Genomic DNA, 26,606 nt, shown 5'->3' with positions numbered 1-26,606 from the left:
CCTCCTTGCTGTACCGGCCCGCTAAGGGAGCGCTCGGGGAACGGGACGCTGCCGGGCCGACGGCAGCAGAAAGCCGCCGGCCTCTTTGCTGGGCGGAGGCGGCGGGAGCGTGGGAGGCGAAGCCCGGCGGAGCGCTGCTGCCCGCGCCCGGGGCCGTGCCCGCTGCCGGGGCCGTGCGGACCGTGCCGGAGGCCGGGGCGCGGACCCGCGGTCTCTTTAAAAGCCGTGGCTGGGCGGGCGGGCGCGGCGCAGGGGGCGGCGGCGGCGGCGTGCGCGGGGCTCGGGCTGCTCCGGCACCGCGGCGCGCTCAGCCCTGCGCAGCTCCGCCCGCGGCTCTCACGGCTCGGCTCGGCACGGCCAGCCCAGCCCAGCCCAGCCCAGCCTCGCCAGGACCCCCGCAGCCTGCGCGGCTGGGTCCACGCTGGAGCCCCCTGCCCCGCAGCGCAGGCGAGCCGCGAGTTGGCGCGGCGGCCGGCGCCCGCCCGGCTGCGGAGGTGAGAGGGGGCGGCGGGCGGGGGGCGGCTCGGCTTGGCACGGCTCGGCACGGCTCGGCACGGCTCGGCGGGAGCTGCCCGCCCGGCGAGCGCTGGGCGCCGCCGCTCCGGAGCTCCGCGGGTGGGTTTCTCTGACCCTCCTCACGGCAACTGTTTGGGATCGTTTTCTCTCGCTCCCCGCTCCCGCTGCCCCGGCGGCGCTGGGCGCTGCCCGCCCGGGCGGAGCGGGCACGCGCCGAGCCCCCGGGACGCTCCAGCTCCTTTGGCCCGACTTTTTGGGAAATTGCAGTTTCCACGGCGGGGCTTTCTGGAGTGGAAAACTGGGCGGGGGGGGCTCTCGAAAAAGAAGACACTACGCTGAGCTACAGCAGGGAGACCCTTAGAGTGAGCCTGCTGTTTGACTAAAGCTTAAGGATTTGTTAAAAAAAAATGCTAACGAGGAAAGAAGACAGGCTGAAGATGAAAGTTTTTTTCTTTAATATTTTTTTCCTCTTCCAAGTCTTCGGATCTATTACGGTAGTGCCTTTCCTCCCCGCCTTCCATTTGTTTGTATTAATGATTTAGTAGCCGTCTTGCCTGAAAACTTCCACCGTGAGTGACTGCTGTGGGTTTTCAGGCAGTCAGTGACCTTAAAGGTTGGTTCAATGCTTTCTTCGTGCAAAATGTATGTGAAATAACCGCTGTGTTGGGCTTTTTTTCTTTTTTTCTTTTTTTTTTTTTTACCAAAAAGAACCCAAACAAAACCACCATAAAATCCACCGGCTTTCTAATTTAAAAGAAAACATCATTCAGTCAGGGAGTGATGTAATTCTCCTACCTAAGGGCAGCGACTCTGGTGCTTTGCAGGTGACTTGTCTTTTGCCTACTCTTAAATTTATTTTGATGGCAATCTTATGTAGCTAGGAAGTAACATATTTAACAATGCTCTTTAAGAATGCATTTTGCTAAAATTGAGCACTTTCTATTTCAATTTTTTTTCCCTTATTTCTCTCCCCCACTCCAAAAGAAAACAATAAAAATGATTAGGCATGAGATCAGCGGCACAAAAACCGAAGAATTGGGGAGGCAGAACTGGGGATAGAAACATTAAATCGTTTGTAAAAGGATACTTGCAGCTTTTTGTTTTTTCAAGCTCTTTTCCCACCTTTTTGTGGTCAAACTGTTCAACGCTTTGTTGCAAATAGTTTTCACAAATTATTTCTGTTTTTACTAAATATTATTTGTCCCTCCTGTATTTTTTACTGCCCGCAATTGTTCTGAGATAAGCACACAGCCCTCCTAAAAAGGTGAATATTGAAATGACCGCTCACCAATACCTGCTTATTGCATATTTTGAGGGGCTATTTTTTGAGGGGGTGAACTCTTAACTAGGTTGGTGAAAAGTCTAAGAGAGATGTTGAGTAGGTGTGAGAAAATTTGATCAGAAAAGATTCTCCTAGCTGTGATTATACAGTCAGTTATTAATTGTAACGTTAACCAGAAGGGTGTTACGTCTGTCACTGGTTTCAGTTAAAATGGTCATCGGTGTTAAGTTGGGCAAGTTTATCTAAGGGTTGGTAGTATTTTTGGGGGGAGGAGGTTGCAGAGATTGTTGCTCACGGTTTTGCGACTGAACACACTTTATCAGCTGAACGAACTAGATTATTGTATAGGCATAATTTTCCATTTCTCTATTGGTTTCTTTTTGGTATTTGACACTTTTTTAAATGTTCATGACTCTCTAACTAAGTATCTGGTTTTTGGGAGTAGGGAGGTGCAGCTAGGGACACTGGAAGTTAGGGGATAATGTGAGCAACAGGACTGTATTTCTTTATTAAAAAAGAAAAACAAACCCAGAGTTAGAAGGTGAGGATTCTCTTTCTGGAGCATTCGGGCACCTTCTGGTGGGGTATGTCTCTAGGCTTTTAATTATTTATTTCACTTTTGTCCTTTAAAAAATGAAGTAGAGCGAAACCAAAATGAAACAAAGTAAAATTAGACTAAGCGTTGAAAAATAAATAAATAAAGTAAGGGAACGGCTGGAAGCCCAGTACTTGATTTCACCAACCTGGTGGTGATGGCTTCTCGATAGAAGCGATATCTGCCGATATCACCCCTGTTCCATGGCTGTAGCCTGGCCTCATTTTACGCTGCGTTTCCACTGAACATGTTGACGTGCTGCTGCTTATATAAGGAGAAGAACAAATTCAAGCAGATTAGTGCTTGGGATTTTGAGATCGGCTACCCAGATCGCGTTGTGCGTTTTTTTCCTTTCCTTGGGGGAGCTGATGGGGAAAGCTGGAGAATGACGGGAGGGGATGAAATCGGAATGTGTGGTTGGGAGAAGATGGGGGTGATGCGGGGAGCAGCTTATTCGCATAATGTCTGCGCTGCGTCCCTTTTTCTTTTCTTTTTATAAAACCCATTATCTCTAAAAACACATTATTCTTCAGCCCGGTCTAAAAAAAAAAAAATAGTGGGAGGGGTTATCATAGCGAGGGGGTTTGGTATGGGAGTCATTAGACCCACTGCTGCAAAACCAAGATACAGAAATCCATCTGCACCAACATTTCGGGGGGAGGGAGGGCGTAGAGGGGGGGGAAGGGACGGATTGTCTATCTTGGATTAGCGAAGTGGAGCTTTGTATTCTTCATTTTCCTCCCCATTTTCTGCTATTTTCCCCCATCCCCCCCATCCGCACACCCGCTTTCCTCCTCCCAGCCCCCACACCCCCGAAGGTTTCTCATCCCTTGACGAGAAAATTCTGTGTTACATCCTGATGGCTCTGCGGCTTTTTTTTTTAGTGCATCACAACAGTGGCATGATGACCTTTGCTTCATGCCACACAGATTTGGGTTCCCGATAGGGCTGTGACCGCAGCTTGGGCACACTCATACACCCATGGTCATGTACCATGGATAGCCTGTGATTTAATTCTGATTTTTGCATGTATGGCTTTGTGTATGCGTGTGGCTGATAAAAATTGGCAGAGGGTAAGGAACGCAGTAAATGCCAAAGGCACGTCCATCCATTTCACCAGCCTCTCTTGCCGTTCCCTTTTCCTGGTCATTGTGTCACACATCATGAGATTTTGTGCTGGGGAGGGATGTGCCCTATGTGGATGGTAGGGGCCTGGGGGTTGAAGGGATTGTATATGTACTGGGGAGGGAGGAATCGTGTGGGGGGAAATGGATCTGACGATGCTAATAACATTATTTTGGTCAAATGAATGTCTGGTGATAATGATTCAGTGTAACCATCCGTGAAATACATGCTTGCGACACACTGGAATAAAGGTTACTCCAGGGAGCTCCATCAGAGCCAGGCATGCTCGGGGGAGTGAGCTGTCCCCTTGATGGGGGAAACAAAATTCATAAGCATCCCAGATCCCTTCCCTTTCCAACGCCTTCTTGCGTGTCCGAGCTGGAGGGCATTGCGATCGAAAGAGGGGGTGGGCTGCACTGGAGCCAGGACGAAACAAAGCCTTCCCGCTTCATCCTCCTGTGCCATCCTCTCTTGCCCTCTTTGAGCTTAACTGTGCTGTTGATCCAGATGATACAGGAATATCGCCATTTCCATGCAGTCCCTGCCGGAGCCTGGAGGGTGGTGGATTGAGAGGCGGGGAAAAGCTCCTTGTGCTTCTGTTGTAGGATGTGCAGGAGAGCCATGGCTTTTCGTGTCTCAGTAGAGCAGGGAAAAGGCTGGGGTGGGGGAGCAAAGGGAGGTAGGAGTCTCTTATTGTATCCATTCTTCCTTCCTTCTTTCCGCGCACTGAACATGGGGAAGGGCCTGACAAGCCACAGCGAGTGGCTGCAGGTGGCCGGTGCGCAGGGATGAGGGAGCTGAGGCAGTGAGAGCGGGAGGCTTTTCTCTGCATTTCAGGAAGTCCAGGACCCTCTCTAAGGCTCAGAGACCTGCTCAGCACCCTCTTCCTCTGGCTGTGAAGGACCTTCTTGCTTGGTCACGGGCTGCTTGCACCCAGGCAGAGGGGAGCTGTGAGAGGAAGGTGCTCCTGTGGTTCTGCCAGCTGCAGCTTCTTATCTCCTCTGTGTGGCTGTGCCTGCTCTGAGGTCTCTGTGTTTCTGGATCTTTCCATGTCAAGAAGCAATAGCAAAAGTTGAATAAATAGATCTGTCCAGACCTATTGTTGTTTGCCTTTTGCTTTTCTCCTTTCTTTCTGACCTTGAGGTACAATGGTAAACTACAGCCAGGAAGATGGGGGCAGGGGTGTGTCCAGTGCCCCACATAGTTGGTGTAGGTGATGTCTGGAGAGAGTCCCCTGCTCCCCTGGTTTATGCTCACCAAAGCCAATCTTGCCTCAGCTGCCCAGCTTTACCAGTAGTTACTTTTTGATCTCTTCCTGCCCTCCCTTTTACCCCAGTCACTTTGGAAATTATTGTTATGCTGCAGCTGCAGTGCTTGTAGGAATCATAGCGTCATAGAATAACCTGAATTGGAAGTCCAACTCCTGTCCTGCACAGGACGGCCCCAAGAGTCACACCACATGGCTGAGGGCATTGTCCAAGCACTTCTTGAACTCTGGCAGCCTTGGTGCTGTGTCTGCTTCTCTGAGAAGCCTGTTCCAGTGCCCAACCACTGTTTCCTAATATCCAGCCTAAACCTCCCCTGACAACTTCATACCATTTCCTCTGGTCCTATCACTTGTCACCACAGAGAAGAGATCAGTGCCTGCCCCTCCTCTTCCTCTCACGTGGAAGTTGTAACTGCATGAGGTCTCCCCTCAATCTCCTCTTCTCCAGGCTAAACAGACCAAGTGCCCTCAGCTGCTCCTCATAAGAAGCCTTATGAGAGGGGAAGCCCCCTCTCGACCCTTCACCATCACTGTAAGCCTCCTTTGGATGCTCTCTTATAGCTTTGTATCTTTCTTATACTGGATTCTTATATGGCTGCTCTCAAACATGGTGGCCAGCTGAGCAACAGGCAGAGTGTGTTTGCAGGGCCTGCATGCCTGCTCCCTGCCTTTGGAGGCTGCCTCCCTGGTATTCTGCAGGGCAAAGTTTTATAGTTCCTCCTCTTCCCCAGTGATTAAAGTACTGGTGTGTTCTTGTGGCACAGTGAGCCCGCTTTTATGAATTATTTGTTAGCAGGAATAGGAAAAGTTGGAAGAAGCATTATTGTAGGTACACTTCAATGATTACCATGTGAGTTTTGTAGCTCGCCATGTCTGTTGTGCTTCCTTGAGCTTTCACAGCCAATGGAGGAAAGCGAACATAGTGCTGGAACTTACTCCTGCCCCTGAGTGTTTTGTATCCTTGAAGTGAGAGGGGAACACAGTTCCTCCAGAGCATTCAGAGAATGAGGGGTGGGGCCAGGGGTAATTTGTGGTAGCAGTGATGGTGATTTTAAGTCCCTGTGCAAAAAGGAAATAATTATGCCTCTTCCCTCCCTTTCTTTCTTCCCTTTCTAAGCAAGTTACCAAGCCATCATGTGCAGGCAACTCTTACTGTTTTTGTATTAGAATTGTATTTAAACCCTCAACCTAGATAACACTTTCAGACTGCACATGATGGTTGAGCTCTTGTCTGGCTTATTCCTGGAAAGGGAGAGTTTGTTTTAGCAGCAGTGGTATTTCAGTGGACCTACTGAACTTTTTTGTTTTCTGCAACCTCCTCTGGGGCTCTTTAGTTTAATTTTCTTGAGAAGCAGAGTGTATTTTCCCCCCTTGATCTGTTTTCCTTTGCCCCTTCCTTAGCTCTGTGCTCAGGGCACGTGCAGGTGGATGTCAGGATACTGGCTGAGCTGTGCCATGCTGTATCGAGGATAAGGAGACACAGTGATCTGCCCAAGAACAAACCGAAGGAGTTGCAAGCTTTATGATGACCAAACACCAGGATAAGAGATGACCTCCTATGATGATGCAAGAGACAGGATGTTTAATTTAAAAACAAAATGCATCCAGCTTTATCTGCCCCTGCCCCCCACAAGCATGAAGAGAAGACAGGCTTTATTTTGGGACTATTGCCAATGCAGCTGGGGCCAGAAATTACATGCATTTTGGTTAAACTTTGGAAATTTTTATCAGCTCTCTTCTTCCCCTCATCCCCATCTTCTAGTTAATAGCAGTCTGTCAGTCTAGCAGAGTTGGTTCTTAATTCATACAGCAAGTGGTGAGAAAGATATTTTGCATTTTGGAAACCAAGATGCCAGAGGAATTGGGAGAATCTTGAAACCAGTACACTACATAATCTTGATCCAGATTGTTTGCTTTTTCTTTCCTTTGGTTTCTCCTCACTTGGGCATAGACAAAGATAATTCGTGTGTATAAAGGACTCTGAGAGTCAGAGAGGATGTTTTGACTTCTCACCACTGTCCAAACAGCCAGACCAAGACATGTTTGTAGAAAGGCAGCACAAAGAAGTGAGAAGTTTGTTCTTCCTTTCTACTTGTTGCAGGCAGTGGATGAGCTTTCCCTTTTCCTTTTTCCCTTTTCCTTCTCCCTTTCTTCTCTCCCTCTCCTCTTCCTTTTCATTTCCATGACTTTGGGTTGGGCTAGCCTGACTACGGTTTTACTGAAGTCTAGTAAGGATGAAGTGCAGTATCTCTGTAGTAACATGCTTGAAAAGTTGAGCAGTAAGACTCCTAGTGGAAATACGCCAGTGATGTTGGAAGATCCTCCATTCTTCCTTAAGGGAAGGTGAGAACGCGATTAGTCTTGTTGCCCTTCACAGAAAATGGTGCTCTCTGAGCACTGTGGACAGCTGTTGGGAACTTTACACCACACAACCAGCTTGGCAGAGTCCTCTGTCTGGGCTAAAGCCTTGAGCCTCTCAAGACTCTGGGCTGCTGCTGGTGGATCTACTGAACTATGTCACTATGTGGCTTTTCAGAGGGTGATGGAAGTTCACTTAGAGCTGTCAGTTCAGCTCTTTCTGAAATATGCTCCCTTGCTACGAGGTGGATTAGCCCTTCATCTGCTTTGCTTCCCTGTGTCTCAGAGCTTTCTCAGAACTTTCTTCTTGTTTCTTGCAGGCATGCGTCCGAGTTCTCTCCCAGGCATGCGCCCCTGCATGTTTTTTGTCTGCTGGTAGAAGGAGTGGGATGTTGGTAAGGGTATATCTGGGATTCGGGGGACTGTCAGCATACCTGTCATCTCTCAGCAGTGTGCTCAGCTCCTGTCCTTTCCAAATTCCTTTTCTCTGCCCTTGATGGTGAGGGACGGCTTATTTCAAACACAATCTGCTTGTGGCATACCTAGCCCTGCCGCTTGTCATCCATCACATCATGGAAACTAATTAACACTAGGAGCTTTGGATCCAGGGAATGACAGTGCTAGGATAGTAGACTCTTTCAATGTCTCTCTTCATAACTAGGGCAGCCCAGTCCAGGAGTTCATGGACTCTATTATCCCTTGCCAACTGCACCAACCCTGTAGTGAGGGTGCCTGTGTGTTTAGCAGGGAGGGTGCTTAAGACCTAGGCCTGCCTCAATAATGCCCTTGACAGTACTGCAGCATCCCCTGCATCCAAGTACCTCCCAGCAGCCGGATGAGAGCCAAGGAATGGGATAGAATAATAATTGATGAGGATGGGGGGAGGTATGATGTAAACCTTTTGAAGCTGCCGGCAGCATCTCCGCTGCCTTTGGGTATATATAGCTGTGCGTAGTTCCAGAATTTTTCTGTGAGTTTGACCCTGTGAGAATCCCTTGCTCATGGCAAAGCATACTGCCCTGTTTCCACTGTGCTTGCCGTGTTGATGGGGGTGTTGTCAGGGGAAACAGCGGTGCTCCCATAGGGATGGCAGGATTAAAGATGAGGCCTCAGTCATTCTGTGAAGCTACATAGAGAGGACTTGCTCCCCTTCTCCCTCTAATTTCTGTTTTCCTGCTGTTGTGAACCACTTCTAAGAAGGGGAAGAGTTCCATGGGGATGGAAATGAAGGCGACTAAGCAAGAAGATCATGTTTGCTGGCAGCTGAAGGAAGATGAGGAAAGGAAGAACTTTTCAGTGGGGTAGCTGTCTAATGGGACTGACTGCATCTGCAGAGCAGGAAAATGCTGGCTTTGTTTCAGTCTGCCCTTGCATCCCATTTTTTTTCCCAATAATGTGTTAATTAAACATTGATTTCAGGGGGAAAAGGAATCTGCTTGAACTGCAGAAACTAAATGGAGTGTGGAGGAATAGGATCTGGTGAGAGATGTGTGGAAGGGCCTTCTGTCAGCTGCCTTCGTGACCAGTCATGGAGAGAAGCAAGGAAAGGGCTGGAGAAAAACCTGTTCACCTTCAGTTTAGAGTCCTTCACTTCTCTTAAGTGTGAATCTTGTTCCTTCTGTAACTGCACAGTTTTCAACTGATACGTGCTAAAGAATTACCAGGTAGACAACTATATTTCTCACAAAATACTTAATTTTTATTAAAAAACAAAATAGAAGAGAGATTCTTTTCAAGGTGTTCAAGAGGCTTTCTGTTCAGTTTGTCACTCTTCTAATTTTCTACTCCTGTAGTTGTTGCACCTGTAAGTGAATTGAGTCATGGTGCAACTTAAGGCGCCAGTCATAATGCTCTTGTTACTTGCAAATATGTAGTAGCACAACTGATCTTCATTTACTGCATGTGGATAAATCAATCTCTGAACACAGATATAAGGTTGTGATGTGCACTTTTAACATCTTCTCTTCTGGTCCTCAGAGCACTGGCAGGTGAGACAAGATTATGATATCTCCCTCCCTTGCTTGGTTGAGCTCTCTTCTGTTCCTTAGACTGGAAGAGCCAATGTGAGGCTATGCTGCCCTCCTTTTGTTAGGGGTGTTAAGGATGCATAGAAAAAATAAGAGATCTTGCTTTAGTCTGAGATCTTACTTGGAATAAACCAGTCTGCTGATGTGAGCAATATATTCTTAATAGTATTAAACAGTTTGATTTGAATTCTTTTGACCACTGTGCTTTCTGTCTTCCCTAGTGCTGGGAAATAATGGAGAGAATAACCTGTCTGACCTTTCTGAGCATTGTATAAGTCTGAATTAAAGTGATCTCACAAAGATCTTGATCAGTTCATGCAATAAGTGAAATAACAGCATTGTCCTGAGAAGGAACCCATCCTAGCTGTTAATTCCTTTCTACACCATCTGCAATATCAGTCTACAGAAGGATTTGCTGTAGCATCAGGACACATTTGAAAAGGAATATATTAAGCCACTGAGCAACTATTTTCTAGGAAGATTTTTGACCTGCTGATGTCTGGTCAAACTCACAGAATCACAGAATGGTTGAGGTTGAAAGGGACCTCTGATGGAACCCCCTGCTCAAGCAGGGCCACCTAGAAAAGGAGACTATGTCCTGATGACTTTTGAATATCTTCAAGGAGGGAGACTCCACAACTTCCCTGGGCAGCCTGTGCCAGGGCTTAGTTACTCTCACAATAGAAGTGTTTCCTGATGTTTCAGTTTGTACTCGTTGCCTCTGGTCCTGTCACTGAGCACCGCTGAAAAGAGCCTGGCTCTGTCATCTTTACACCCTGCCTTCAGGTAATTTTGTACATTGATAAGACACCCCCTCCACCCCCACCCCAGACTCCCCCCTAGAGTCTTTTCTTCTCCAGGCTAAACAATCCTAGCTCTCCCAGCCTTTCCCTATATGACAGATGTTCATACTCTTCTTTGTGGCCCTTTGTAGTATTCCCCTCATTACATCTGCCTCTCTCTTGTACTGAGGGGCCCAGAACTGCACAGAGTACTCCACATTTGGCCTCACCATGCTGAGTAGAGGGGAAGGATCTTCTTCCTCAACCTGCCCACAACACTCTTTATGCAGCCCAAGACACCATTAGCTGCCTTTAGTGCGAAGGCATGTTGCTGGCTGATGTTCAGCGTGGCATCCACCAGGATCCCTGGTCCTGTTCTGCAAAGCTGCTTTTCAACCAGGTGTCCTTCAGCACGTAGTGATCCATGACCCATGAACTTCATTACAGGGGTATGGAGTGTCAGCAGAGCAGGCAGAGTGGTCCTTAAGTATTAACTTAAGAAGCAGAAGTCTGGAGTTCTTTCCCAGAATGTGTTTAATCAGTTTTTCATAATAGTCATCACTTTTACCATTCATTGAAAACTTAAAATTACCATTTGTAAAGCATTATGAGATCCTTGAAAGGAAGGCTTTGTGTTTCTGAGAATAGAATAGAATAGTTCCAGTTGGAAGGGACCTACCATGATCATCTAATCCAACTGCCCGACCACTTCAGGGCAGACCAAATGTTAAAGGATATTTTTAAGGCATTGTGCAACTGCCTCAGAGTCATAGAGCATTGACCACCGCTCTAGGAAGCCTGGTCCAGTGTTTGGTCGCCTTCTCTGTAAAGAAGTGTTGCCTAATATCTGGTCTGAACCTCACCTGATGCATCTTTGAATCATTCCTACATGTCCTGTCACTGAATACGAGGGAGAAGAGCTCAGCATCTCCCTCCAGTTCCCCTCCTCATGAAGCTGCAGAGAGCAGTGAGGTTGCCCCTCAACCCCCTTTTCTCGAAACCAAATAAACTCAGAGTCCTTAGCCACCCCTCAAAGGACATATGTTCCAGTATTTCAGGAGCTTTGTTGTCCTTCTCTGGACATATTCAGTTATCTTAACGTGCTTCTTAACTTTTGGGAGAGAGAGATTCCAGTTTGTCTTTTTACTATGTCTGGTTACACTCTGTGATCTCTTTTGTAGACCACAAAGAAAAGAAATTTTAAATTATTGATTGCTTTGATTTTTTGAAGGGGGACAAAGAGTGAGAATGTAGGAGTCCTGTGGTGGGACTAAGGCCAACCTCCACAAGGGGACTCTAAATGCCTGCTATTGCATTGAAGTCTTGGAATTAAAATCTGCTGGTTTGTCTGGTCAGCTCATGCAGCACTTTCAAAGAGGGTATGATACAATATAATTTCAGGTATATGCATTAAAAATACCTGCTGCATATCTGGAAATCAAACGTTAGGACTTTATTGGGAAAATACCAAGAAACATATTGATCCTTGATCCTTGATGTAATTTCACAGAGATCATTAATCAAATACATATCGAGGGTGTATCTAATACCAGTGGACCAAAAGGCATAATTTTGTGGAGCCAAGTCTGAAGGATTTAGCTTAATATAAGTAGTTTTTTTTAATGTGTCCCTTGTCTTCCTTGTTGGTTGATATGACCTAGTTAATGAGTTGCTACCAGCTCTGTTTGGTACTAGTCGGGTGATAGAGTGACATGGTGCCTGGGATGTTGCTGTACTCTTTTGGCAGCAGATTGTAATTTCATTGAATAAATGTATTTTATAAGGCTAGAGTGAGCTACTGCTTGTTTACTAATAGTGTATCAGTGTACTGGATTCGCGTGGCCAGGTTTTGGTAATGGAGGACTACAGGGGTGTTTTCTGTGAGAAGCTGCTGGAACCTTCCCCCAAGTCTGACAGAGCCAATGACAGCTGGCTCCAAGACAGATTTGCTGCTGGACAAGGTTGAGCCAATTAGAAATGTTAGTAACACCTCTGTGATAACATATTTAAAAAGGGAAAAAAGTTTTTTCACAGAAGTAATTGTGGCCAGAACAAAGTGAGGATAGGTGAGAGAAACAGCTCTGCAGACACGAAGGTCAGTAAGAAGGAGAGGGAGGAGGTACTCCATGTGGCCCTGCAGTCTGTGGTGAAGATCGTGGTGAAGGCAGACTGTCCCTTTGCAGCCTGTGGAGGTCAGTGGGGGTGAAGACACCCACCTGCAGCCTGTGAAGGAGACCCACTGCCAGAGCAGGTGGGTGCCCAAAAGAAGGTTGTGACCCCGTGGGAAGTGTGCGCTAGAGCAGGCTCCTGGGAGGGACCCATGGACTCGTGGAGAGAGGAGCCCATGCTGGAGCAGGTTTACTGGCAGGACTTGTGACCCCGCGGAACCCCACGATGGAGCAGCCTGTGCTTGAAAGACTGCATCCCGTGGAAAGGGATCCACATTGGAGCAGTTCATGAAGAACTGTCACCTGTGGGAAGTACTGACACTGGAGAAGTTCATGGAGGACTGTCTCCCGTGGGAGGGACCCCACGCTGGAGCAGGGTATGGACTCTCCTCCCTGAGGAGGAAGCAGCAGCAGAAACAACATGTGATGAACTGACTGTAACTCCCATTCCCCATCTCCCTGTGCCACTGGTGGGAGGATGTAGAGAATTGGGAATAATGTTAAGCCTGTGAAGGAGGGAAGGGTGTGGGGAAGGTGTTTTTAGGATTTGTTTTACTTCTCATTATCCTGCTCTGATTTTGATTGGTAATAAGTTCAGTTAATTTCCCCAAGTCAAGTCTGTTTTGCCCATGACAGTAATTGGTGAGTGATCTCTCCCAGTCCTTAACTCATGAACCTTTCCTTATACTTTCTCTCCTCTGTCCAGTTGCGGAGAGGAGTGGTAGAGTAGCTTTAGTGAGTACCTGGCATCCAGCCAGGGCCAACCCACCACAATCAGGTGGAAATGCAGAGTGAAAAGGGAGTAGTGAATTGATAGGCTTTCGATAAGACAGTAACTCTTTTTAAGAAGTTTGCCTGAACACAGCAGTTCTTCTTTTCATGCTCTCTTTGTTGCCAATGTGTAACATGAGGCTGGAAGTTGATCTGCTTTCTTGGCACAACATAGGTAATTTACCTATTAAACTAGAAAATGGTCTAAATTCAATAAGAAGAAATTTATTAACCACAAATGAAAAGTCCTGCCCTTGGGATGGTATAATCAAATGTCTATATGTAAAATGGGGGATAACAAGCCAGGCAACAGAACTGCAGGAAAGGATCTGGGAGGCACTACAGTGAGTCAGAGACTGAATGTGAGTCAACAGTGTGGTGATGTTGCAAAAAAGCAAATCTCATTTTAGGGTATATTTAACAGGAATGTCACATGTAGCACACAGGCAGTAGTTTCCTACTCTAGCAGCCACTGCTGAAGCCATAGCAGAGCACTGCATCCAGTGAGAGGAGGAAAAGCAAAAACAGTGGAAGGAGATGAGGAGATGGCAAATGCCATCTGCAAGGAGAGGCTTGGTTGGGTTGCTTTAGACTAGAGAGAACATTGACAAGGGATGTGAAAAGCCATCCAATATTTAAAAGCTTGTTTTAAGAAGACAGTGATTAATTGTTTTCTGTGTCTATGGGGGATAGGACAAGAAGTAATCAGCTTAACTTGTAGCAAGGAAGATGTGGAGGCAGGTGCTAGGAAAAGCTTTATGAGTATTTGGATAGTTAGGCAGGAAAACAGTTTTCTAAAAGAGGTTGTAGTGCCCTCATCACAGGAAGTTTTAAGAGCAGATGAAACAGGAGACACCAAATTTTATCTAGGTTGCTTTATTTTAGTTTTGTCAAGTTCAGAAGGGGAACGGGCTGCCTGAGCTCCTGACGTCTGGTCACAGCAGCTCTTGCACTGCCTGAGAGGCAGGCTTCTCTGCTCACTGGCAGTTGTGGTGAGAGCTTGGGGAGGCAGAGCCAGGGCAAATCACTCCTTCTGCAAATTCCCCTGCAGCACCTTCCATGCCCCTGGCACGATCCAGTTTTATGTCCCAAAAAGGCCTGAGGGAGCTTGTGTGTTCAGCAGCGTTACATTAGCATCCAGCACTCTATTTCTGCAGATAACAAGCAGAGGGCTGGCCCAGCTTTCTGCATCCTTGTAACTAGGAATTGGAAGTTATTGGAGACTCTTGTCCTGGTTACTGATTAATTTACACTGGGAAGATTTGGAGAAATTTGGAGATGGAAAAGAAGGCTTACACTTCTGCTTTCACCTATTAAAAATCTCTGCAGATTTGTATGGTGTGTCACAGTTACAGGATCATTTTTCTGTGCTCTTCCATCAAATGAAGTGGACAAGGACAAAGCATTTTTCTCTCTGCAACATCTTTTCTTCCAGTGTCCTAAAGCAGAGTAGTGTGGATTAGGCATTGGAGGAGGTGCATTTGCAGCCAGTGGATTTGAGAAGAGGGAACCTAATGCCTGATTCAGTAAAGACATACTTCTGTACTTGTGAAAGGGGCTCATGGCAGTTCCAGAGAGAAGGATGTTACTTGGGAGGCTTTTCTTCCCTGAGAATTCAGCAAAACCTTTCGACTACTAGCAAGTAATCCAAGACATACTATGTGGTGTGTTACTGCTCTCTTTTGCTGAAGCTTAGATTTGTAGTAACAGCCTGCCTATGAGTTGGGCCTGTGAGTGAATTTCTGAGTATCTCCAGTGCAGAGAGCTGGTTCCCCTAGCAAACCTTAAAGAAGGAAAATTTTCCTTTTGGTTTAATAGAACATCCAGGATTAGATGCTTGTTGAAGTTGGACAGTGATATGCTTGGCCACAACGTGTGTGCACAGTTTATAATGTAACTGTTTTCCACCTTCTTACATAAACTTGTAACTGCAGGCTCTTGCCATTCTTCAGAGTGAGTGGAGGATGAAAATACTATCCTCTACTTCTTGGCACTAGAAATGAGTCAGGGTTGACACACACAAGTAGGAGGCAACAGTTTGTGTGTAGGAAGCTTGTTCCGTCCAAAGAAAATCTATAGGTTATATTCAGGGTGTTAGTCCTGCTGCACTGCAAGGCTGGTGTCTTCTTCTGAAAATGAGTTCACGCACACTCATCATTTGGAGCATGTGGAGAGCTCAACAGATCCAGGTCTCAAGGGATGACTGGGTGAAACGGTCAAAGGTAGGCTGGGATGTAATTATTTGTTTATGAAGCCCCATATTGCACAAAGTTATAATTGCTTAGGAACACTGCTGTGAAGTCAGGAGGGAAACATTCCAACCCAAGGAGATACTAAGATATAACCTAATTATTGTCGTTATTTTTATCCCTGCCTATTGTGGTAGCACCTACACAATCCTTGTTCAAACTCAGGGCAAAAAATGTTCCTTGCCCCAAAGAGCTAGCAAGCTAAGGATGAGACAGGAGACAACAGATGGACACAGATAACTGGGGGAGTACAGAAAACCAGAGATTGGTCAGCAGGATGGGTGGTATGATAGCATGTTGACAGCTTAGCTGTTGTCAAACTTTCTGTAGGCATGTGGCAAGGAATTATAACAATAATTCAAACTGTCCTTTGCTTTGGTGTTGTTGTGTGTGCATCTTCCATCTGTTTTGTTTAAACAGCTTAATTCTCACTCAGTGAGGGGTTTGCTGTCCCAAAACTTCCCATCATTCATCTGGTATAGGCAGGGAGACACACTGGTCCAGCAATGGGTGTCCACTGCAGTTTTTAAGGGGAAGAGAATTTTATTGTTGAAAGAGAATGAGACTAAGCATGAAATTTTGCTGAGTGTTTTAAAGGATGCTGGGAAAAGCTTGACAGATCTCAGCAGGATGAATATCCAAAGTAAGTGGCATGATGCAAGAAGATTGTTGGCTGAAGTAGTATCTTACCAAGGTGTTGCAAAAACTATCTAATGGCATTCATAGGCAACAATTCTGTACATATAGGTTATGTCCTTGGTGCTTTATTGGTGAGTGCAAGAGTGCCTGAAAGTGTGGAGGGCTCTGATTCATTGAACAGTTGTTCCAGATGTGTGGCTGTACCACACTTCTGGAGAATTTGGGCATACTTGGCCTTAGGACTCTGCCTATGCCAGTGTCTGCATTCACATATAAGTCTTGTTTTGGGTGTTACCTTAAGAGGGCCACAAAATGGAGGATAGACATCAGGTAATTTTAGGGAGTCCTTGTTTCTCAATTAGAATTATATCAAGTAACTTTTTGTGGTGCTGTGATGTCCTCTCTCTTTTACTGTGGGGTTTTTTTGTCATCACACAGTATGCCAACATCGGACATGTTATAATGCCTGATGTATGTGTATATGTATAAATATATATATATGATGGGGCTCTGATCAACCTGATCTAGTTGAGGATGTCCCTGCTCATTGCAGGGGGGGTTGGACTAGGTGAATTTTGAAGGTCCCTTCCAACCCAAACTATTTTGTGATTCTATATTAATATTTATTAACTCTTGTGTTGCCAGTTAATTAAAAGCATCTATGTTTTGGCTCATAATGTCTCCATGCTTTGGTTTGTCCTTTATGCTCACTTAATGGATGGTGAGGTTTCATAGCTGCTTATTGAGTGTTTAGGTTTGGTGCTGAAAAACAGAGAATGAAGACTAAATATTCAGCAGTTCTTGAGCTGAACATACCCAACTCTCCCAACTTCTTTACATATCATGGTCTAGGCCCTAACCATTAGAATGGTTTGTGCAGTGGTGAAAGCTAATCATATACTGAAGTGTGTTGGCCTAAGCACAGTCAGCAGGTCAGGGGATGGAATTATTTCCCTATACTAAGCACTTGTGGGATCATGTCTGCTTACTGTGCCTTGTACTGGGCTCCCCAGTACAAGAAAGACACTGACAAAATGCAGCAAGCCCAGAAAACAACCCCTGAGGAAAACTTTTGTTAACTGGCAGCCATTGGGTTGTTTTACCACTGGCCTCAAGCCTTTGAGTGCAGTGGTCCTGTCAGTTTTCCATGTGCTTTGCAGTACACCAACCTGGTACTAGCTGTCTGTAAATCATGGAATCACATAATATCTTGAGTTGGAAGGGACATATAAGGATCATCAAGTCCAACTTCCTGCTCTTCACAGCACTACCTAAATCTAAACCATATGACTGAGTGTCATCCAGATGCTCCTTGAACTCTGATGGATTTGGTGCCCTGACTGCTTCCCTGGGGAGTCTGTTCCAGTGACTGACCACCCTCTCAGTGAAGAACCTTTTCCTAATGTTCAGTCTGAACTTCCCCTGACACAGCTAAATACCCTTGTTTACCATTATACCATTGGAGACTCTTTCAAAAGTTGTGCTCTCATTTTCTTCATTGGGCCTGTCTCATCACAGAAACAAATCTGGTGGATTTTTTTTCCTTGGTAAGTTTTTTTTCCATGCGGGATGTTCCCAGTCACTTTATGGTCATTTGTGTGCTGGATGTTCCCAATCACTTTCTGGTAATTTGTGTGTCTGGAAATGGGACTGATGTTAGGCTAACCAGCCCATAATTCCCTGAATCTTCCTTCTTGTCCTTTTTGAAGACAGGTGTTCCATTTACCTATTTCCAGTCATCGGAAGTCTCCTCAAATTACTGCAACCTTTCCTATGTGACTGAGAATAACCTCACAGTGACATCAGCCATTGTTGCATGCCTCAGTGCTGTTGGGGCATCTTGTCTAGTCCCAGGGACTTGAGTATGCCCAGTTTGCTTAAATGATTCTTAACTCAGTCTTCCTCTGCTATGGGTAGTTTTTCAGTCCCCTGGATTCTTCCACTGGGCACATGGAACAAGAAAGCTGAGAACAGTCCTTGCCAGTGAAGGCTAGAAAGGGACTGAGGTCCTCACCTAAGTGTTTTCCTTTTACCACTGGTTTCTTATTCTATTCAGCTTTGGGCCTACAGTTTCCTTAGTCATGCTTTTGCTACCAGTGTGCATTTAGAAGTCCTTCTTGCTGCCTTTCACATTTTGTGGATTTTCATGCAATTTCAAGCTTTTCTAATTTTCATCCTGACATGCCAAGGCAGAGTTTCAGTACTCTTCCTGAGAAGCACACCCCCACTTTCACCTTCCATTTGCATCCTTTTGTGCTTGAGTGCTGTCAGGAGTTTCCCATTCAGCTGCTTGCTTGCTTCCACACCCACTTGGCTTCCCACAAATTGAATTGGACTGTTCTTGTGCTTTGAGGAGTTTGTTTTTTAAGATCAACCAGGTCTCCTGGGTCCCTTTGTTAGATTATCCCATGTAAGTACTCAGTGAATGATTTCTTAAAGCTCTCCAGTGATTCTTCTGTAACCATAATTGTGCTGGGAAAATGGTTCTGTTTGTAAACTGATTTATATGTCATTTCAGATTCGATTGTTCTTCTCTGTAATTTTTGTCTCTCTCTATGTTAAACACATTGTACCTCTTCTCCCTATTTCCACGTAAGTCTTTTCTGTCTGCTTTTGCTAGTTTGACTCTGGATAGATGCCAGGTACCCACCAAACCCACTTTATCATTCCCCTCTTTGGCTGGACAGGGAGGCAAAATATAATAAAAGGTTCATGAGTTGAGGCAGGGAGAGATCACTCGCCGATTACCATCATGGGCAAAAGAGACTTGACTTGGGGAAAGTTGTTGAATGTATCACAAATCAAAATCAGAGCAGGATAATGAGAAGTTAAACAAATCCTAAAAAACAGTTTTCCCACCCCCCTCTTTCCTTCATGGCCTTAAACTTTATTCCCGACTCTCTGTTTCCTCCTGCCACCAGCAGTGAAGGGAGATGGGGAATAGGGGTTACAGTCAGTTCAGGGTTACATGTTGTTTCTGCCGCTGCTTCCTCCTCAAGGAGAGGAGTCTTTGCTCTATTGTGGAGTCTCTCCCACAGGAGGCAGTCCTCTACGAACTTCTCCAACATTTGTCCTTCCCATGGGCTACAATTCTTCACAAACTGCTCCAATGTGGATCCCTTTCCATGGGGGACGGTCCTTCAGGAACAGACTCCTCTAGCTTGGGTCCCCCACAAGGTCACAAGTCATGCCAGGAGCCTCTTTCAGCACGGGTTTCCCACAGAATCACAGCTTTCTTCAGATATTCACCTGCTCCAGTGTGTGGCTCCTCCAAGGGCTGCAGGTGGATCTCTTCACCCCCACAAATCTCCATGGGCTGCAGGGGGACAGCCTGCCTCACTACAGTCTTCATCATGGGCTGCAGGGGAATATCTGCTCTGGAGCCTGGAGCACCTCCTTCCCCTCCTTATTCACTGACCTTCACTGCAGGGTTATTCCTCTCCCGTATTCTCACTCCGCTCTTCTCTAGCCACAATTAATTCTGTGCAAAAGCTTGTTTTTCCCTTAAATATGTTGTCACAAAGGTGTTACTGCCATCGCTGATGGGCTCAGCCTTGGCTGGAGGTGGGTCCACCTGAAGCCAACTGGCTTTGGCTCTGATGGACATGGGAGAAGCTTCTAGCAGCTTCTCAGAGCTACCTCTCCGAGTCCCTTGCTACCAGAACCTTGCCATGCAAACACAATACACTGCTTTATAGTCTCTTTTTGCTGGACTCTGTCCAAATATTTTCATGTGTTTTATGATGGGTTTGTTGTTGTTGTTGTTGTTCTGTGATTTTTTCCCCCCTGACATTGCTCTTCTTCATACTGTCAGAGGTAAATAATCAAACGGAAAGGGCAGAAGGCACACACTTTCTTTTTCATTCTGCCATTGAGTTATTTCATGACAAAAACAAATTGCTATCTTTCTTTCGTATCTCTAAAATGGGTCTCAAATTCAATAGTGGAGTTTAAATTCTTTTTGTCGAAGATCATAAACAACAGACTGATTTATTTAATCACTTTTAGTACACTCTTCATCTTAGGATTGGTTTGAGATTGTATCCCAAACTGCTTTTTTAGTTAATGCTTGTCAAACTTATCAGCAGATGTTGCTAACCTACAAAATTCTGTGTTGTGCCCCATGTACCTTTGTCCTCAGACTTCTAATAAGATTGCAGTTAAAAATCCACCTGAAATGATACTGTGGACTAACAATAGATTAATTGTCCTAATAATCATTAAGATCCTAATGATCACGTGTTTAGAAACTGAACTAATAAAGGTACAGTTACATATTCCATGTAATGGTGTTCACAGCCCTTTATGGATATTCTTTGCCACTGATCAAAAGAGTAAAGACATGGGTTCCTTGTTTCAACCCTTTCCCTCCCAACCCTCTCATGGTTAAAGGAGTGGGCATCTGTCAACACTGTAGTCCTCCAGATTCTATGGAGAAAAATCCAACTTAGTATTGTAATTATATGGAGAGGAGTCTAGTCTTAGTGACTGTTGAATTATATTACGTATTCCTAGTTATACACAAGAATTTTGTTGTGTGTAGTGCTGTCTCAATGTAGAACAAAAGGTTTTCATCCTAAGTGATTTGTGTCTCTGAAACATGCCCCTCTGTGGCCTCTAATAAAGATATCTTTGTATAATTGATTGAGCCTCAAGTACTACACCCAGACAGAATGTCCCTGAAGAATAACCCGCAAGGAGAAGTGAATGAGATGAGTATTTGTTGGTATACTTGTTAGTACACTGTACTATACCAAATTCCTCTGTGCCTTCCCAGTTCAGGTAGATGTTGCAAGGGCCAGAAAGCTTAGTTTAGTAAAGTTTCTAGAACAGAAAACTACTTGTACCTTCAGACAAGTCTCTTCTGGAATGAGTAAGTTTGGAGAGGGTTTTGCTGAGTGCTGTGGCAGATAGGACAAGGAGTTTAAAAGTGTTAGCTGGGCACACATGCAATAATAAAATACTGATTAAATCCCTTAGTTCATCTTGTCTGTATTTATGCTTTGCCTTGTACTCCTTTTCCAGAGCTAGATAGTAATGGTGAATAGTGGCAGTACGTGCTGTGCACCTGTATGTCTGTTTGTAAGATCTAGTTTAGAGTGGCCTTGCAGAGAGAGGAGCGAAGACAGGCGAGGCAGCCTTTGCTTTACATCTCTGCTGAAGTCAACTGCACAGTACTTATTCTAATGCTACTGATGTTGTGTCTAATCTCAAACGTGAGCAGACATAAGGCTTAGTAAATTGATGACCTCACTGTCTTGCCATCTTTGTCTCCAGAAAACTAGATGGCTAAGAGGCTCAGGCAGTGATAAAGCTGGAAAACTCAAGCTCACCTAAATAAAGCTTGCATTTTGGGTGGCTTAGTACGATTAATTTCTTCCCTCAAGTCCTGGCCTCAAATCCTGGTGAGACTATAATGGAAAGAGGCAGTTATTCCCTTCTTGGTGTATATCTCTGTGGCAGAAGTAGCCCAGGGAATTTGGAATATGGCAACCACAATCAAGAGGATTGTGAGGAAGCGTTGTAGGAGATGGGTCACAGGCTGTTTGGCCCAGCTCTCCTGTGCTTTCCCAAAAGTTAAGCAGGCATATTCTCTTGCAAACTTTGCAAAATTTGCACACGTGCACACTCTGATTGTGCACCCTTCCTGAACTGTCTGCCCCTGTGCCAAGATAGCGCTTGATGGCTCCTGCTTTAATAGTACCTGCTGGCTTCTGCCTGTACCCAGCACAAATGAAGCCCTTTGTGATGCTGGGGCTTGGGCTGGCTGTGACAGTGTTTTCATAAGGCTCAAACTTTTATTTTCCACCTCGTTCCTTTGAACTCTGCCCACTGCTCTGTGAATACTAACACCAGCCTATAAATTATCCAGCAGGGCTCTGGCACTTTAGCAGCCTCTGTTTTCAGTGGCGTGCATGCATAATCGATCTGGGAGACTGCCTCTGCTTTTAACTCAGGCATTTGCAGAGACCTTAGGCTTTCAGAGTTTTCAATCACTGCTGCCTGTATGTTCACTTCTCTGACTGCCTTCTCCTCTACCACCTGCACACACACACTTTTGCATCTGGCTGGGTAGCATGTCATGTTGCAGTGCAACCTGCCATAAATTTGGGGGTGATGCTATAGGCAACCTTCCTGTGAGGTGTGGAAGCAACAGGTCACTGCAAGCAACTTTTATGTTGAGTATCGTGCATCAGAATTTGAAAGGCTCCATCCTGACTTGATACTTGAGGGTTGGGGGTGTGTGTGTGTGTGTGTGTTTTGTCCCCTGGTGTGCATTATGGAGCAGCATACTGAGCAAGTGCTACTCTCCTCTTCTCTTATGTTTCCAGGTGAAACTCTTAGCCTCTTAAATGCTAACCCTGTGACTCATTGCTCTTAGCTTCTTTAAGTAGCTGGAAAGTTTCCTTTTTTCCGTCAGTTCCCTGCTGACTGCAGAGTTTGAACTCTGAAGAGTTAAAAAGCTGCTCTGGTATTTGGCTGCTGGGGCTGACTCCTCTTGCCTTGGACCTTCTCCATGTCTTTACTGAGTTCTGTCCACAACCAAAATATCTCAAGCTGAATCTTTTTTCTCATATGTTTCTAGGGATAAGTTGCTCCAGAACAGTCAGCCCAAACCTCTGTCTAAACTGCAAATGGAGTCAGGCTTGATTATCAAGACTCACTTATCTCTTCCAATCAGTTCGTAGCAAACCACCCTCTTAAAACTGGCACATCATCATGTGCCCCTGTGAAAAGGTTTGGTAATTGCATCCTATATGAGCAGTCAGTTTCCAGTGAAAGATTGTGCTATTTGAGAGAAGGAGGAGACAGAGTATGGGTTCGGTGTCTGTGTGATTAGGGAACTGGCAGTGCTAGAACTCAAAGGAGCAAATAGGGAAAATAAGTGAAAATGGAGTCTAATAAATTATTTAACTGAAGAGGTACTGGAGACGTGGTTGGGGCTAACAGCATAGATGACAGCCTGGTAGCAAAAGACTCCAAAGAAAGTGGGTGGAGAATAGGTAAGAAAAAGGAAGTTTTAAAAGCAAGAAATGGAAGCAGGAAAAAAAATGCAAAGCTTTCAGCGAGGCAAAAGGATATAGGGAAGTTAGAAGTGGCTGGGAGGGAGAAGGACTAGCAAAGAAGTTTGCGAATGAAGAGAGTGAATAAAGAGAGCAGAAGGTAGCTTTCTGATTTATGAAGTGTAGATCTAACAGAGCTTCATGTGTGTGCTGACCCCACTGACATCTGCACAAGAGCCTGGCTGACTTGGCACAGAAAGGGTGAGGGGAGAGACAGGAGTCTCTGGGGGGGGATGTCTGGAAGGAGCACCTTGGGGAAGGAGACAATCTCTGGGAAGGAGAAGAATGTCAGGCAGTGGGTTGGGTGTGGGGGAAGTGTGGGGAAATGCAGAAGAGAAAAATTAAGTGACAAGACTCCTTTTGAGGAGGAACAAAATCCCAAAAGAAATGCAAGGCTTTTAATATTTTTATTCTTTAATGTAAAAACAACACCCAAAACATTCAACATGCCTTCCTCCTAGGTGTGTGATTGTAGAGGTGGGTTGCAGAATGAATCATAGATGTCTCATGGTTCTAGGATAGAGTGTGTGAAAAAGACTGTAACAAGTATTAACACTGTCTGTTGAATGTTGAATATGTTTTTGTGCCTGATGGGAAATGTGTGTTTATTTGAGGCAGAGGATATTCAATGTGTGTGTGTCGTTTAAGAAGTGTGCAGCAGCTGCATTTTACTTAGCTGAAAAAAAAGTGTTCTCTTTTGTTTCACTTGCTAATATTTGAGTTTCTGCAGTTATATTTCCGTATGTATTTTTCCTTGCCTATTTGTTGGGGTCTAATCCAGCTGAACTGAAAGAGGATCTGACTGCTTACAAGAGAAACAGTAAAACTGACTTGACACAAAGTGCTGTCACATGCATGGAGTAAGCACTTAGGTGAAAGGCATTTTCCCTTCTAATCTTTCAGTTTTAGGTGTTGCTTATAACAACAGCAAATAAAAAATCACTCAAATAGAATAATGATTTCTTTCAGTTGGTAGTATCCTTTAAAGGACTATAATTTGCCAATGTCAACTTATTTTGGAATCAAACACAAATAGCAAGAAAGCTTTGTAGTTTCTTTGTTAATTTTAAATGTGCTTAAAATCAGTGTAAGATCTGTTAAAAAAGAGGTGCAGGTTTCTGAATTTTAAAGCCTTCTAGGGGAGAAGATACCAATTTTTTAATTCAGTTATTATCTATCAACAGCCTTGATCCCACTCACTTTTGTTTGCTTTTTAATATATAAATATAAATATAAATACAAATATGTGTCCATGGTGAAAAGGTTTGAGGAATTGTATCATTTTGGACCACTGAAATTATTGGACAGGCTAATAATTCACACTGAGAAGAAACACATGGATTAGCTACACAGAGGATTGCAGGAAATGAAGAACATGGAAAAGCATTGTGAAGAAATGGGGAGGGTGCAAGTTTGTATGGGATAAGGGGGTAATGTTCCTTCTTTCATCCCATCTCATCTTCAAATGCTAATCTGACCAAGTTCCTGGGAAGGCCTTAATGTGCAGCTTGCAACTGGAAGGACAAAGCAAGGAGGTATGAATTGGGAAGGGAGGATATCGTGGGCACGGCCCCAGGTATGGACTCCAGATAGCATTCCTATGGTGTTACTGCTTCATGTCCCACTGTGGGTCTCTGCAGCTCTCGTGTGGAACATCTGTTGCAGCCAGCCAGCCCTTTTCTGGGACTGGCTGCATCAGCCATTGGTTCATTTTCTTCTCTGGGGAAAGTATGGACTTGGCAAGAAGATTTATGCTGACTCTTGCCACTTTTGTTCTTGATGCCGCTGCTTTTCAAAATCCCTGATTACATTTTCTTCTGTTAAAACTAGGAATTAAAATCACACCTCCAAGCAAATGACCAGCCTGAGGCTAGAATCTGAAATTGTGTATCCTCATCCTTCCCTGGCCTCTGTATATGGAGAGGGAGAGGCTTGCCTTTACGCTTGGAAGAGCTCAGCTTTCTCTGCTTTGGTGCGACAGTGGAAGCTCTCTTGGGGAGCTCTGTTGGTTGGTACTGCCTGCTGGCTGTGACGAGGTGTTGGAGGTTTGCTTTTTGGGAGTTGGTACAAGAGTGAGAAAGGAGTGAGGCCCAGCAACTCTACTGAGGATAAAAGGGAAGCACAAAATGGGAATGACTTGGAAATAGTGTGTATGATGCAATTGCTTAGTCTGTACAACAATTCTGTAAATTTAAAATATGAGGTCTACCTATGATCCCTCCCTTCTCTTCTCTAATGAGGGAGGAAAGGAAGTTGAGAATGCAAGGGAGCACTGTACATGCAGATTGAGACCTTGAAGACACCAGTGAGTATGTAAGTATGTTGAAAGAAATGAGGCCTACAGGACCAAGAAGTCTTTTCTTGAAGGAAGAATATGGGAAGACTTGAGAGCATACTGCCTTCTTCAGCTGGGAGAGCTTTGTCATGTCTGGTGGGATTTTTCTGTGCAAAGTAGTTGATGAGGCTTCCCAACCTCTCCCTAACAATTGAGATCTGTTTGTTGATAATAATTAGCACTCTGCTGTCTTATTTTTCTCTGATGTAGTGGGTATGGTTCTATTTCTTCCATATGGCCTTTCCTTCTGCATAAACTAAAACCAGTGTGAAGCGATGAGGGCAGTAAGTGTCTCTTCTGAAGGTAGCAGACATTCACTGTATTCTGACAGGGAGGCCTCATGCAGAATGTTCTTTAAGCCACTAGCTTGATGTTCACACATCAAGCTAGTGCCTTAAAGAATTAACAACTGATCATCCCAGATGACAAGGAACAGGGTATGCCTTTTTGCCATCAGTACAGCTGCTTTTGCATTTATAATGGTTAGATGAGGTAGACTTCAACTGAGCATGTCTCCTGTTCCTTTGAGAGAGAGGGCAGACTGAATTTGTGTGAGCTCTTCTTGGGTGTCACTGTTAAAATATATGGTGGTGAATTATACACATGCAAGATGTATGAAGTTGGACTAGATACTTCTTGTCATGTTGTTCTATGGTTTCCATGTTTCTTTCTTTAGCCAAATGCTTCCTTTTGCTGAGGGCCATGCTGCCTGTAGCATGTTGTCCTCATCTGAGACTCAAATGACCCTTGGTTTCTTGGCACTGTACCAAGACAAAGACATACTGCTTCAGTGGGGACTATGATGCAGCGCTTACTGGGAATAATGCAGTTATTAATGACAAAGAAGAAAACGCAGGATCCTCCCTCCAGTTCCTGTGAGATATATGATCTAAGAAGTATATGGAGAAACCAGCAAAACCTTCAAAGTAAAAGCCACACTGGAGCATACCACTATCAAAAGCAGAAAGAAGCTGCTTCCCTGCCGTCTGTGTTCCTGTGTCATGCTTGCAGTTTTCACCTATTTAAGGTTTGAAAAACTTTTTCCACTTGGTCTTTCTGCTGTGGGCACAGTGCCAAAGGGCACACCTGATTAGTGTACAGGGTCACCCCAGGAGACCTGAGTTAAGACTGAACCCAAGTCCAAGGCACAGCACATTTGATGAACTGTGCTTTTCCCTAAAGGGCTTTTTCCTCATATCACAAAATAGCTCTCACAGATTGGTGTGACTGATAATATCCACTCAGGAGGAGCAAAAGCTGTGAAGACAAACAGGTTGGCGTGGATAGAAGCAGAAGTGTTTTGGGATGGAGCCAAACAGTGAAATAAAAAGGCTTCAGGTTGTATCTGCCATCAGTTAAGGTCCTGAGAGCTGTGAGTCAGCACAGCCTCCTTTTGAATTGTACTCCTCGATTTTCATTGTGGTGTTG

General features: G+C 45.1%; 1 protein-coding gene across 21 annotated transcripts in view; it reads left to right on the top strand.

Moving 5' to 3' along the window:
• Positions 1-26,606, top strand: part of NRXN3 (neurexin 3) — a 1,015,491-nt gene that overhangs the window by 14,617 nt on the left and 974,268 nt on the right. For 20 of the 21 annotated variants that reach the window (XM_051806340.1, XM_051806317.1, XM_051806339.1 and 17 more), the window contains exon 1: positions 434-494. The exons of the other annotated variant lie outside the window; for it this stretch is intronic. The gene's annotated coding sequence lies outside the window, so the exon portion shown is untranslated. Of the gene's footprint in view, positions 1-433; positions 495-26,606 lie in introns of those variants that run through there. 21 annotated transcript variants of the gene reach the window in all.

This window comes from Manacus candei, unplaced genomic scaffold, assembly GCF_025592945.1.
Source record: "Manacus candei isolate 608988 ecotype Guabito, Panama unplaced genomic scaffold, ASM2559294v1 h1tg000067l, whole genome shotgun sequence".
Classification (NCBI taxonomy): Eukaryota; Metazoa; Chordata; class Aves; order Passeriformes; family Pipridae; genus Manacus; species Manacus candei.
This window is presented reverse-complemented; position numbering and strand designations above follow the sequence as displayed.